The sequence below is a fragment of the Urocampus carinirostris genome, chromosome 14, assembly GCF_059441175.1.
Source record: "Urocampus carinirostris isolate Australia breed hairy pipefish chromosome 14, RoL_Ucar_1.0, whole genome shotgun sequence".
Lineage (NCBI taxonomy): Eukaryota > Metazoa > Chordata > Actinopteri > Syngnathiformes > Syngnathidae > Urocampus > Urocampus carinirostris.
Genome location: NC_142362.1, coordinates 24,519,650 through 24,535,167, shown reverse-complemented (window position 1 = coordinate 24,535,167; position 15,518 = coordinate 24,519,650). Strand labels below are relative to the sequence as shown.

General features: G+C 44.4%; 1 protein-coding gene across 3 annotated transcripts in view; it reads left to right on the top strand.

The window, feature by feature from the left end:
* Nucleotides 1-208: 208 nt before the first annotated feature.
* The window catches only part of bcor (BCL6 corepressor), a 65,375-nt gene continuing 50,065 nt past the window's right edge, over nt 209-15,518 (top strand). Inside the window, exon 1 of one of the 3 annotated variants that reach the window (XM_088352834.1) lies at nt 209-864. The gene's annotated coding sequence lies outside the window, so the exon portion shown is untranslated. The remainder of the gene's footprint in view (nt 865-15,518) is intronic. The other 2 variants (XM_088352832.1, XM_088352833.1) reach the window with 2 other exon arrangements.

The window sequence follows — 15,518 nt, the reverse complement described above, 5'->3', positions numbered from 1 at the left end:
TCGCCTCTTGCTGTTTTCCAGTTTCCGCGGAGTTAGCGTGTGTGCGCTCGTCTATGTGTGTCTGCGTGTGCGCGCCAGTTAGTGAAGGTCTGCGTGTGCGCGCGTGTGCACGCGTGTGCGTCAGCGTCTCTCTGATGTGTTTGCGTGTGTGTGCGTGCGCGCGCGCGCTCGGAGGCTTATGCTAATTGCGGTCTCCCGACTGGCCTTCTGGGTAGAGTCTGCCTCCGCGAGTGGGAGTGGAGCGAGTCGCTCGCTCTCCATAGCGTTCAACAAACCACTCCGCGCGGCGCTACCCGTACGTACGGCTCCGTCGTGGTTCACTCTACCTACGCTTCTTTTTCCACGTTATTACGGTCTTTCCTGTGGGGTTTTTGACTCTAGTCATTTTTCTTTTGACTTATTCGTGCCGAAGAGAGGGGAACCTTGCGACCGCGAGGCGGAACTACCCCGGACCGGAGCCACCCCCTTCCGCGGCGAGCTTCGGCTTAGGCAGGCAGGCGACTTACCGCACGGAAGGTTCTGAGTGAGTGGGGTTCCCGCAGGACGGTCGCCCGCGCCATGGAGTAGGACGGCGTGCTCCGCTCCAAGCTAACATGGCGCTACCGCCGCCGCCGCGAGTTTCGCCCGAGCTGAGTTAATTTGTCCTCGGACGTCGCCACCTGTGTCTTCCGCTGCACTTCAAACAAGCCCGACTGGATTTTAAACAAAAAGGAGAATTAAAAAACGCAAGACGAGATCACTTTTTCCTCCCTAAAGGATGACTTTTTTGTAGTTTTTTTTTCTTTTAAAAGGATAACCGGAGCGACCTTTTTTTTTTTTGTCATAACGGCACAAGTTGTCTGGAAGTGGCACCGAATTACCCAGGTGAGATGATTTTCGACTTTTACACGCTTTACAGAAAGATGTGCTTGTGTTTTTAAAATAACGAGGAAAAAGACCTCGTGATGGCTCCGAAGTCTGCCCTGGTTATGGTGTTGGTGGGCGCACACACACTGTGAGCGGAACGGAGCAATTCTAAGAATAGCGCATAGGGTGGTCTTTGTGTGTTTTCGGCGGGGCAGTGGCATGTGCTTGACAAATAACACACACGCAAGCGAGTTGCTCGGGTCCCGGGTCCGGCCATGAGCTTGGCCTCCACCCCCACACGCCCTCCACTCCCCCGCTGCCGTTCTGTCAAGCGGACCCGAGCGAGCGCGAATGCCGGCGTCTTTGTATAAATTCATAGATTCAACCGTTTTTCCCACTCGATTGACCGGGTGTTTTGATTGTGTGTGTGCGTGCTCCGGGGACGGGTGCGCGCACACGGAGTCCGTGCCGCTAGGAAAGAAAAACAAGGTTACGGAAGCCAGCCTCGCCCTGCCAAAAAAAGGTTCAGTTGGAGGGCATCCCCGCTGTGGTTTATGTGCGTTCGCGTGCGCGTGGGCGGCTGCGTCATAGGAGGGCGAGTGCGTGTCTGTTTTGTTTGGACAGGAGTGGACGTTGATCGGCGGCTTTCGTCAGCCGCGGTTGCTGTTAGAGGGGAAATGTGCGCGCGCGGTATTGTGTACATAACACACGCGCTCGCGCAGGCAATTGAATCAAGGTCTGGCAGGTGTGTTCTTTGTGACTTTGGGGCCCCTGTTCTTGTCCCCTGCACCCTTCCATTTTAAAACTCTCTCACCACACCTAAACAAAACCTCACTCTGCTTTGATCACTTAATCCACGGACCTCATTTATATATTAACACCATATATTTTAAGACAAAACCAAACTACTCCTTCAGGCAAAATCGAACTATTCAGCATTCTTTATTTCAATGTTTGACGGCTGAGGTTTTGATAAAACCTATGAATTAATAATGATGCCAAAGCCTGTGTCCAATATCACCAAATATACCACTTAAAACCTGTCTCTCCCCCGCAGGTAGACTTATTAGTGCGGTACGTTGTTCGAGGGGTCCTTAAGAGTGTTTTCCACCGCGCTATCCGCTTTTGTCTTTAGCAACACTGTTACAGGACACGCAACACATTAGGAAGCAGGAAAGATGAGTGGGGGTAGAGGGGTGATGTGGCGTATGGTGAAGTGCGATTTCATGCTCACCCTTGCGTTTTTTTGTTTCGTTGGTGTAGCACGAAAATGGTGAAAGTAAGAAAAAGATCCAAAAGCCAACCCAAGAAAAAATTGTAAAAAGAACAGTTTTGAGCACGTTTAGGAAATCAACGTACTTTCATGCACCACAAAAGGAGCTTGACGGAGTTTGCATTGATTATTTTGTCTAGAAGATGGCGTCGGCAAGTAGAAAATTCGCATGTACAGGATGGTATCTTTTTAAGAATTTTGAGGCTTATTTTGACCACAATTTTATCGTAAATAATGGGTTTGAAACGAGGTGTGATCAGAGTTCTTTCGTAAAAATGTCACAAAATACTGCAAATGAGAAGGATGTGAATAAGCTCAGTGTTCTATGTGTACATAAATCCTCCCACCCCTAACGCTCACCAAATAAGATTGCTCGGGGTGCTGGACTTACATATTCGGGTGTATACAGTTTGTTCTGTTGGTTTTCATCATAACGCGTCTCAAGAGTGAACACATTCTTTAATAAGCCTCGACATGATGGACTTATTGGAGACGTAAAGCCAAAATGGGGTCTGTTGGTGCAACACTGACCGGGCTGGACTGTGCCCCTATTTCAGCCTGGGAGTTTTCTCGTATATTTCGTGCTGTTCTGTGTAAATTTTACTGCTACAGAAGAGTGATGGTAGGCCAAACCAACTTAAAATTTGTACGGGGAGAATTTCCCTGAATGGTAAAGCTCACTTCATCTGCTACGATGTTGGGGTTGGGCTGAATATGGTCAAATGGCTGACTAGAGAATGAATGCATGAGTAAGGTTAGGTAGTGCACGTGATAGATGCATGTTCAAATTATTTTTCTCATCCAGCCAGTCCAAACTCGACTTTGACATGAGCTGGCTCTTTGGGGATATTTTCCGTTCTTCCTGATGAGTCACTCCTGCAGTGAACACTGACGAGTATAAACTGTAGCTGAAACTCAATTTCTTTCAAAACTTTTAATTTCGGAGCAAGTATGTCTTACTATTGCCTCGGCTTACACTAATATTGGAAAGTCCAAGAAAAAAACTATATAATACCCTTGTTTTATGTCCAACCTAGATATGCTCATGACATCAAAGAGCCATATCTGGTGAGTCAGATGCACTCATGAAAAGAGCCAGATCTGGCTCGCTGGCCATACGATCCCCACCCATGACTTGAGTTCCACTTGAGTTCTCAGCCACTTTCACCCCCTTCCATTGTTGTATTAATCACACGTTTTATTTTGGCTGAGTGTATACTTGGCGGGCGCCAGCCATCAACGCGGCCGTGATCAGGACAAACCAGTTCTTCCGAGTTAAATTCCAATCAACACAACCCCCTTATGCCCTGATGATGTGTGGTGATCCTGTGCCTTCTGTCCTAGAGCCACCCGGGCACTAATTAGGGGGACGCTCTCTTAGGACGATCGATGCGCCTCGTATTGGCTGGCTCCAGCTCATTAACGAGCTTAGTGAGGGAGGCGGCCGCCAGAGCTCGAGCTACAGCCCACCATTACAACACCCCACAGCGTCTCATCCCCCAATTTTGTGCGAGCAGCCAATCCGCGTCGTAAGTTCTATGGCTATAAATGCACGCGTCTGCTGCAGCGGGAATGGTTTGGGTGCACCGGGGGCCTTGTGTTGGGACCTCTGCTTTTTATGAGTGGGAGGATTAAGTGATAGAGGCACAGAGGGGGTTGGAGGTGGAGGAGGCGTCAGGGGGCTTTGACACATGAATAAAAGGTTAAATGTGCTTAAAGCAAACCTTGACATCGGGGTTGGTTGGGGGGAGGGGCAAGGCGAGACGACTTTGAACGCAAGAATCCAACAAAGGTTAGGTAACCGAAGAAAACGTCACGATTTTTGTGAACGTCCTTGGTCTGAAATGAAGGGGAAAGAAGACTATCTTTCAGGTTTTCTTGATTTCACATGTCCAGCTCCAAAGGAAATTACGTAAACTATTTGAGAAATACCCGCTCACATTTTAATATTTGTTGCAACAACTTACTTGGATCATTGTGCTAAATGAGCACTTAAACCAAACACTAAGACTCATTTGACATTTGGCCAGTGGTGCTGATCACACTGCGAATCTTTTTGCAATAATTCCACAGTTTTACACTTAATATTACTTATGCAAGTTTTCTGGAACAAAATGGCTTTGTTTTTGATAAACACTGTTGATTAGGTTTATTCCACTTGACCACTTTGTGTGTCAAGGTTAACTTGGTGAATTTTGGTGGTGGTAAATTGATATTGTGAAAAAAACACTCATACTAATCTATTAAGGGTTGGGAGAAGCATGGCATTGTTCAAGATTGCGACCATTTTCAGCGTCGGCCACAAATAAAACGTGGACCCAGCGCGGAAAGAGATTACACGCCTATCTGCCCTTAGAATTGCTAGGCCCAATTCTACGTGTTTATTTTTCTGCATGATGGCATGATCCCTTAATCTTTCGGTAAAAGTTCGCCTGTGGCTGCGAAGGCTGCCATCTTGCTCGGCGTTCTTGGTTTGGCCTTGCAGTGGTGTTGGCCAAAATACATACAAGTATAGGTCATCCGCAGCTACCAAAATAATCAGCTGTTAAATGTCATCCAGTCTGTCCCCTCCAATAACCCGACATACTCTCAAGCCGATGCTGTGCAGCCGGGAATATTTTTTGTTCGTTCAGTGAGCGCAAACACGCAAACCCAAATACTTGGCATTTTGTGCGCTGCTTATTTATAGTACGACTGTCATTTTCCACTGCGCAGCCAGTGCGGGGCTGATGGGTTTTCCAGGTGTTGGAACAAGGGGGTCTAAAGCGCAGTGTTTGCGGAAGGGTAGGGTAGGTTGTGCGTTTCGTTGACTTGCCTTCATGCCACCTGACCTCGCACCTCCCCAGAAACGGTGCCACTATTTTTTTGAAGACTGCAACTCCCCAAGTCCCTCACAACCAAAGTATCTTGATTATGCACTAACTGAATTACCACAAAAAAAAACTCTTTTAAAAAATGCCATCAAGTGTATAAGTCTTATCTTTCCACCCAAATTCAAATGAGACTATTGTAACTCTGCTGGTGTGTCTGTGTGTGTGTGTGTGTGTGTGTGTGTGTGTTATGCACTGGAAATGTCTATTAAAAATCTTTATCAGACATTAGTTCAGTTTTTTAAAAGCGACGCTCAGGGGAAGGCTTAGAAACGCCGTGACACCGTTTAGCGACAACCGTGCTCATTCCGCGTTTTAGAGCAATTAACCTTCTATTTGTCCGCTTTTCTAATTTGGAATCAATAAGGACCACGCGCGGAATAGCTCCCCTTGATTGAGCGCATTAATAAAAGCACGCGTGCGCTTTGGCGACGCACCGCAAGTAAAGAGATTGGGGGCTCACTTAGCGGAGGCGAAATTAATAATATCCGAATAGGACAGTGTCGTGGCTCATGACTCTCGTCAGAGACGCGAGCGACGCGAGCTTTTTTCCCTTCTTTTTTTCCCTTCTTTTTATTAATTTTTTTCTTATTTTTTTTTTTTACCGTTGTCACTCCTGGATGGAAGACAACAGGCTCGCCGCTGTCGAGGCGCCCTGCGTGTGAACAAAAGCCAAGGAGAGATCGGTTTTCCAGGCGCCGCTGCGCAACTCCCGGAGGAGACGTCACGGTTTGATTGGAGCTATGCTCCATGCCGGCCTCCCGGGACCTGGCTATGAAACGGGAGAGCGGACACCCTCCCACCTCCTCGTCATTCCGCCCACCCTCGCTCGTCCGCCCGCCCGCTTTTTTTCTCGCCTCGCTCCACAAAGCTTTTGTTTCGATGCGGTCTGGAGAGCTCGGAGCGCTTCCCCGCAGAGATGTAACGACAAAAGCTCCTCCTCCACTGGGGGAAAGCGGGGGGAAATCAGACCAGTGAATTCCCCCACCCCCGCCCCCCAACCCTTCGGTCACCCCCCCCCCCTCGAGATCCAGACTGGCCTCTCACATGATAGCGTGTGTTCTTGTGGTTTTGGCTTGCACGCAGTTCGCGCCAAAGCACACTGGCGGCTTTTTACGAGATTACGTCGCAAAATTATGCACGATCGTTTTAAAGGTGTTTCCAAACAGATTTTTTAAAATTGGGCACAGAACGTGTGGTGTTCCCCCCCACAAATATGCAAATATGTTGCAAAATATTCCAAGCTCCGGTGGACTCGAAAGTTTCTCCCAAAGTGGACCCATCTGGCTTGTTATCTGTAAAGCTGTCATTGAAGAAACAAACTTTCAAAATGGTGAATCCCATTAGCACAACTTGTGAGGCCATCTCCGAAACAGACAGCGATTGTAGGGATTAACGATTGCATATATTGCTTGGAGGTAGCTGATTGTGGATTATCGTTGTTTTTTTTCCGCCATGTATAGCGTTCGTAAAATTTCGTCCGGCTAGCCTCTTGTTGGCATTAAGGCTGCCAAAGGTTGTCCTGGTTTTAATTTTTTTAGCACCCAGTTGGCGGTCATTGGCTGTATGTTTGTCTGGCCAGCTAGATTGGCGCTGGCGCTGGTTTTTCAGTATTCCTTGGTTTGTTTATTCCCGCCCCACTTTGTGTTCATTGTCTTAGACGCTTCACGTTGTTTGTTCTAAGTTAGCCTTCGATCGGCTAGCCTCGCATTTTTACGCGGTCCCGGTTAGCCCCTAGTTGACGGCTCTTAATGTTTTTTTTTGTACGGTTGAACAATTTTTGGCCGCTTGCCCTTTGTTGTGCTATTACTGCATCCACTTGGGACAAAACGCCTTGGAATTCTCCACAGAAACTACCAAAACTCTGCTTATAACACCTGTAACCTGACTAATTATTTCTTTCATTGCTTCTACCTGGATGCACTGCTTCCAGATGTGTGCTTTCATATTTAAGCATTTAAAGAATCACATTTGATCCATTAGTGATCACTAGTCTCAGAAATCTACCCGTGGGCCTGCATTAGGAGATTTGCTGGCCCTGATTCATAAAATTGGTCTTAGAGAAGTGAGTGGTTTTAGACAGATTCAGAGTTAGTTAGTTATTTAGTTAAAGGGCCTTGATTAACATAACCAGTTTCACAAGCTGTGATTGGCTAGGGGACAATCACGCCCACAGTCATTAAGGAAATAATACTGTTGTGTTGAATTTAATAGCGAAAGGTTGGACAACTCCGAAGCGAGCAAGCCTTTTCCAAGTGGGAAAATATTTTGTCTCCTACTCTCAGCCTAGAGCAGGGGTCTCCAACTTTTTCAAGCAGAGATCTACTTTTTGTTAGCTTAAATTGATGACCCACAGCCTCCCTCTGTCTGAGCTCTCCGAGCATACCGCACTCCCCGGGTGGCACCGCCGTCAGACCCAGGCTTTCGAGCGTGCGGTGAGGGTCAGGCGGCCAAAATCACGTCTCCCCCACCTGAGTCTTCACAAACTTCACTTCTCATAGCTGTTCGCAAATGACACTTAACTAATTAAGTATGGAACTGAAGGTGTAATTTCAAAATCCACGGCACGCCACTGCGTAAAACAATATGGCAACTGGCCTGCCAGGGTTCTAGTGTTCCTCATGGTGTCACACCTCAGGATGACAAAGACAAGACATGGTGTCTTCAAAATGCATCATCTAAAAACCAATTGGAATATACCAATGAAATATTTAGTTTATTCAAAAACATATTATTTCCTCACATTTTGCATGTTTAAGAATTTGGGATTACCTGTAAGTGTTTTTGCCGCAGATGGCTGAACCATTGATTGGAAGTGCTGCCTAGACTTTCCGTCTTTTGAAGGCTTGTCTTGTCCGGGCCCAGTTTTAATTTTAGCAGCAGGAGCCTCGGGCGTCCATATTCCTGACGTAATCCTGCCTGTGCACATCCGAGGGTTTTCCACTAGCCTGCAGTCTGCGCACAGCAGGAATGTGTGTTGCCTCGTTGAATATTTCCACCTGACTTGGCCAGCATGCAAAACTCTCCCCAACCTAACAGTATGAGCTTTCTTTCCACCAAGCACTATAGTTCTACACGTTCCTTTGTTTTCAAAATGTGGAGATGACTTTGATCTATTCTGTGTAAATTCAAGCTTTTTGCCACACAAAACCAGGACTGCAATTACACAACAATGCTTTCTCGCCTTTTTACAGAGTTTTATTTACTTAAAATGATTAACTCCAAGTAGCTATCAATCCTTGATATCCGCACGGTTATGGTGTCCTTGAGTAAGACACCAGAGATGCTCATAAGCAGCGGCAGTGGCTCAGGAGGTAGAACGCTCGTCTTGGGATCAAGAGATTGCAGTTCGAATCCCGGCTCCTCCGTGTTACATGTCGAAGTGTCCTTGGGTAAGACACTGAACCCCTTATACCCCCAAAAAGCAGGTTAGCGCCCTACATGGCTGCACTGCCGCTATTGGGAAATGTGAAGCACAATGTAAAGCGCTTTGGGAAGTCTTGACTTGAAAAGCTCTATATGAATGCAGATCTTTTCATTTCATTTCATAAGGTGAATGCTAAAGTAGCCACCTTGCCCAATTTTGTGTTAAAATAACAATGTGTTTGCTGAGGTAGAAATGTTCTCTAATGTTCATCCTGAACCTCAGACGGGTATTTTTTATCTATACTCAAATAACATTGATAGTAACAGGTACTGGGCAATAGCTGAAATAAACCCATTACAACCTATCTGGCCAGTCATTTGGGGCCAGATCTGAGCAGACTCAGCTCAGATTTGGTCTCTTGTGCAGAGGTTAGAACATTTGCCTAAATTGCAAAAGGTCCCCGGTTCGAGACCGGGTGGAAACTTTTGATGGCCTGGAGAGGCATCGGCACCACCAGTTGTACTTTCCCAAGACACACAAAAGGAAATGGTGCCCCTATGACCCTAGCGGTTCGGGGATCAACCCGTCCACCATCAAAACAGTGGACAGTTGGCCCCCAAAAATTTTTCAGGGTATGAATCCAATTGGACTCTGATATGCTTTCAATCTGAATGGATTATTAGCGAATGTTCTCAGTTTCATGTTGCAGATCTCCGAAACGTATATACTGTATTAGCTGTGCAACTAATGACTTGCTGTGCCAAATATTTAACATAAAACCTTTTTGACCATATTGTGTACATGACGCCTTAGGAATTTATCGATTATGCATCTAAGTTGTGCTTAAAAAAGCACAATTACTTGATTTTCAAAACCTTGTTTTATTGTACAGCATTTATAGTCTATAAATGTAGATTTAGAACAAGTAGTGCTATCTTTAAAAAGTCAAACATGGAGTTTTTAAGCTCACTACCCAACAACAAGCATGAAGTTAACATGAGAAGATGATGAAGCTAATGCTGTTATTTAAACAATTATAAAATATTCAGTCCCAAACTTCGAATGAGTACTTGTGTGTAGCGCACTTTTTATAGAAGATTGTGTGGAAATGCATTGAAGCGGAGAACAACCAGGAATAAAGATACAATTAATATTACTATCATTAGGCATTTAGAGATAAAATTAAAACTAGTTATCGTGCGCAATCTTGAAAATCTTAATATGTTGCGTGCTTTGGGGCATCATCACTGGGTGCTTCTGTAAATTGTCCCTTTCACTCTAATTTGTTCTGAAATTTATGTATTTGTTCTGAATCTATATTTATGCCAATTGTTTCTCTTGATAGACAGTACAATAGCACAACGGCCAAGTGGTTAAAAAATGCCACCTGGTCCCGTAGGGACCCCAGTTACATGGCGTGCTCGGACACTTATGCGGTGCCCTTGACCAAGACATTGATATGCCACAACTGCTCCTTGGGCCAGTAGGCTGATCCTGCGCTACTTGGTGCCACAAACTGTTTCCTGCACTAGGTCAAATGGAGAGGTCTTATTTCATGCACGCTGACTCCCTTAGGCTGACTTGCGTCACGGGTATGACTGCTCCAACGATTTGTATATAGAAGAATTCCCCTTTCTAAGCCTATTAGCTTTCCAATAATTAGGGTTCATATTAAAACAAAACAACTCTGCCCCTGAAGTTGAATGATCTCTAGGTAGAGATGGGGGTGGGGTCTTCCTTATTTTGCACCACGCGCTTTAATTAAGATGATCCAGCATGAAAGCAGCAGTAGTGTATTCAAAGCAAAGTCAAGAAAGCGCTGCTAAAATGCTGCCCGACTCCTGCCTAGTGCATCCCCATTACAATCGACCCCTTTGGTGACATAAAGAGCCATTTAGTTCCCATTTGGCCCGCGATGAATAGAGCCAGTTCAGCGGCCGCCGCCCAGGCCCCAGTGTCAGCATGGGAGGGATGGGGCGCGCAGAGAGGGGGCTGTACAATCACAATGTCGCCGTTGTTGACGGCGTAGAAGAGCCTAGGGACTGGGAGGTTGTGGTGGTGGATTGCTCGGTGTTTCTGAACCGTGCAGTGACTTGAATGCATCTGCGCAGTGGGCCTGGAGGACGCGGGGGCCCCTTGTTTACAGCGTGCTTGCTAATAATGTGACAGCTGAAGAGGCGCCGCCGGCTCCCTTTCGCCTCCGTGCGGATCTGTCTCGCTTCCAGCCTCGTGTTTTTCCCCCCATTCTGTACATTAGAAGATCCAAAGTCAGGAGGTTCAAACTGGTACGATTTTTTTTTTTTCAAATATACTCTTCATAAGTCAACAAAACATGCAGTTCAAGATGGTTACTAGCCTAAATGATGTCACGACCACTGAGAATCTGAGGCGGTAGTTGAGATTTTTCCAAAAATATGTCAAACTAATGATCTGAATTAGGAATTCCCTTTTCTATCAAGGGTGTCCTGATCCTTTATTTCTATTGGTTTGATATCACCCACAAAATACAAATTTCATCCGGATCAAACTTCATCCAAAATCTCCATTCCAGTTTCCATTCCTGGCTGCTCTGCTACACAGCAGCGTTTGGATGTGTCTTGAAGAGATTGCGTGATTAAAACAACTGTGCATCTGAAGGAATTAGCTTTTTGCTTTGCAATGGATAGTTTGATGCGTTGAGGGGAGCCAAATTAAAAACACCTCGAGGATGATCATGTTGGCCTAAAGCAAGTCAAGGAAACAGAATGTCTACTTGCCAACCTTTTGGCGATTAAAAAGGGGTAGATTTTATCATACACTCTATTTTTACATGGGAAATACACACATGTCTCCAGAATATTTAAAAGCAAAACAAGAAAATCGTGATTGTTTCAAACCGCAAGTGGCAAACTTTTACCTAAATAAGATTTACTGCGCTCGTTGGAGCAGTTTATTCACATTCACTCAACACACAAACAGAATAAAGCAGCCATAAACTAAAATAGTAGTCTCGAATAAAGATTTTTTTTCTATAAATTTGATAAAGTGGTAGGGTTTTTTTTGTTAATCGGTAGTGCTTTAAAGGGGGTGAAAAAATGAATTCTTCTCTGGTATGAGAAAGTCCAAATTCAAAAAAAGTTCCACTAAATTTGGGCAATGGGAAAAAAAGATTCTTAAAAAAACGGCATCCATAGTTTTCTGCTGATATCAAACAAAATTATATTGATGTTAAAAAATAAGTTTTGCAAGATTTTATAGGAAGTGACAACTATCGGAACACTGCTATCATAAATAATGATAGTACAAATACTCTTGAGCAGTAACGAGACATGGGAGTACTACCTGTATTTTGTGTTATGGCGTTTCCTGTCAACTTCAGCCAATTGCTCACCTTATTATTGACGTTTTTTTTCCATTTATTAGATTACGATAAACCTGAGAACCACAATGCAGCACCTTATTACTCACGGCAAGATACGTAACATACCGCAACAGCTTTGGTCATATGAAATGATATCGTTATCCGCTACTAGCTAGTGACCAGATGATCTGGATTAAAGTGTTTGTACGGGTGCTTAGAATGCTAAAATGCTTGGTTTTAATGTTGTGTTTTAAATGCTTAAAAGGCACTCAAATTTTGGGTAAAGTGCCTGCAAATACTTGAAATTGTTGCCATGTTTCTCAGAAGTTTGACCTGATTGACTTTGTTTTAATTTTTCTTTTGTGAAGCAATCTATAGCATTGCGTGTACTAAAACCTTGAGATAAAATCGGAGTGTCGGCCTAATGTCTATGTACTGTATGTACTTTCCCATATTTACTAAATCTGCGCTGGTGTTTGGGTTAGAAAGAAACACTTAATACAGCCCTTGCAGCAGCATAGACACTGGAGGGGGGACGAGGGGCGAAGGGGTGATCAATCGGACCATTTGGCACACGTCAGCCTGATGATCAATAACAATTAAAGGCGGCCACGCGTCCTTTTATGGCACCAAGGTGTTAATGTTGTCGACAGGAGCGTGCACACTAAAAGTGTGCCTTTCCCCTCCGTGCGCTCATTTGAGCGTTTTAGTGTAGCGTGTGCGCACGTATACAAAATCCTCTGAGACACACGGAGGCGGCGAGACCAAGACTCTCATTTGTGTGTGTGCGTGCACACCGTTTAATCCCTGTTTATCTGCACACCCCTCTCCTCTGAGCCTCCCACCCTCGTCGCTGTGGAGATTATCCTGCGTCACACTGCGCGCTCTCCCCCTCTTCCTCCCCCGGAGCTGATCGGGTTTCTGCGCTCCAGCGTGCTTGGCAGGGCTCCAGGGACAAAAAAGGAAAAAAGCGGGAGGACACCGACGCCATCCCGACACAACAGACACTCGCTTCCTGTTCCAGCACCTGCAGACTAGCATATCCATCAAATCTGTCGTTGACTTTTTGTGCATAATTTCCCCCGAGTGACCATAAAAAGCACTTTGGCTAAATTGTTTGAGCGCCGCACGCACGACGGTTGCTGCCTTCCACCCCCGTATGCCCCCGCAACCACAAGACGGGGATTTAGGAGGCCTCCGCCTAGGAGGAAATGATGAGCGGCGCCGTTGTTTGTTCCGGTGATGGAGGTCATGGCAAGTTCAAGTCGCTGCTGTCACAGGCAGGAAATCAGCGGGAGGAGGCATTCGCAAGCGTCCGGCCTCTCTGCTGTTCCCCTTTATACATACGCACACACATACAGTATATATAAGTGTTACCTCTTCATACGAATTCGTTCCAGGATCGTGTTCATAGCTTGAATTGCTCTTGTAACAGTAAAAACTAACTGGTCCGTTCCCGTCCTACCAAAAGCATCCAAGTTAACCCTAGATAACTTACTAATCACTAGAATCACATTGAAATAGTAATAAACAAAAAACAAAAAAAACAGTAAACTGCAACTTAATTATGAGCACCCACTAGGGAGTTGTGAGAATGGTGCAGGGTAATGGAGGTGGTGTGGCGTGTAGGAGGAGTGATGCCGATCAAATACCTTTCAATTTATATGTTTTCCCCGTATTTAATACATTATTTGATCATTTGAAATTATGTAGACCGGGAAAAGTGATATCATCTTTACAATTTGACTCTTACGGATCGTCTGGGTCATTGTTAGCGGACGACAACGCCATCGTAGATTGCTGATATTGTCGCGGCTTGCTGAGAGAAAATAGGTGCTGTTATTTTTGAAAGTTTGATTATTGCTTGATAAGGGGAATTTAGATCATTAATACGTTGAACAATTGGCTATATTTGACCAGTATGAGATGGAGACACTGTTGATATGTAAACACTGTACACTTAACATTAAAATTACTGTAACTTTAAATGAGCTCATGTACAAACAATTTTACAGCACAATTCTTTCAATTTTTTTGCCTGTAGTAGTTTGCACGCAAAATTTGGGACCAGCAAATGCTGGAGCTGAGCGGCCACGAGCCGTTCCTAGTGGTAGCCTTTTGGATCACTTGTGACCTGGATTTTAGTCTCGTATATCAAAATATTTGTGTTTAGAGGTGCTCGCGTAAAGAGGTACCACTGTGGTTATATATAATATAAAATACAGCCTACTCTTAAAAAAAAAAAGCGGTCAATACTAAACTCCAAAATGGCTCGGCTAAAAAACACCCGGTGGTTTTTCTGTTTAATGGCGCGCGTCGGGGCTCCGCTGCTGCGGTCTGCTTTATAAACGCTGCACGACCGCTGATGCCTCGCCCCTTCCACCCCCTCCTCTTCCAGCCATCCTGCCTGTCTGCATGCCTGCTGCCGGTTGGCCTGCGTGATGGATTGGGAGGCCGTCGGGAGTTGTTTGTTGCCAGGGATGTGTGTCGACACACCGCTTGGTACCTCCACCCCCCAATAACACCGATCCACCATTGCTGCTGCAATTTTAGTCATTATTTCCGTACCAATCCAGATAGATTATAACAACACTTCGTAGGAGGAAAACAAATTATTTGGTTTAGTCAGGCAAAAATCTCATTGAGAAAATGGTTTAGCATGCATGCCTGATCACTAGAGGGACGTGCTATTAAAGCGAATTTTTTATGTTATCGATTGTTTTTGCGAAACAAATCTCTTTTATTCTAATATTCAAACATACTCTATGCGTTAGTCTATTTCATCTATTTTTTTTTAATTTTAACATTCAAACAAACAAAAATGACTCATAGTATTTGTCTGCGGCTGCCTCATTTTGAAGCAGAACTAAGTCTTTACGAGAATACACCGCTCCATTATTTGCATGACATTTCTGTTTTCGTAAAAGTTTGCTACTTCCAGTTTCAAAGGGACAGTGTGTATTTTTTGACCAGTGAATGTCGTTGTAGTGTGCATCACAACCTAAAATGAGTGTTAAGCCCAAGAAAGAATACAAACTATGATGACTGTGGCCAAACTGCACAATTTTTATTCTCAGTTTTTGCCCCACTTTTTGAAAAGTTTTTCTTTGTTTCCTCTAGCAGAAGCATGACTGGTAAATATGTCAGCTCCTTCTAGGTGAGTCTCATGTTTATGTAAAGTAAGTGCATATTTCTGGTCCTATGAGTATTCTTAAAAAAAAAATCCACATTTATATGACAGTTAATGTATTTTTGCTTATTTTTTAAATTAATGTTGTTATTTTCAATGTTTCTCTTACAACTAGGGTGCACCAAATATTACACACCATCCCTTTGAACAAAGACATGTTGCTGGTATTTTAAATAATTTGGAGACATGTTTTGCGTGTACATACGCTGCCCTACTTACAAACGACAGGTTCCGGACGATTGTTCGTAAATTGAATTTGTTCGTAAGTTGCTTCAGTGCTATATTTTTTATGTTTAAGGTTTGTATAAGTATGTCTAAGGCTTGTATAAGTAACATGTATTGTTTTTACTACAAAATAAACATTTAATAAAATAATAGGCTTTATAAAGATAAATAAAGTGAGGTTTAACTTACTTTTGGAAGATGAGCTTCAAGAGTTAGGCACCTTCCTTCTCTGTGGTAAAAAGTGTCCAAAAAAAAAAGCGATACAACCATTTTCTCAACCGCATCAAGCTTTCTTGCTCCACTTTCATTTCAAAAGAAACTGCTTGTCTCTTCTTTACACTTTACACCAACCACAAAGAATAGCTGCTCCAGATATTAAATTAAAAAAAACGTCAAAGTTCTTAGCA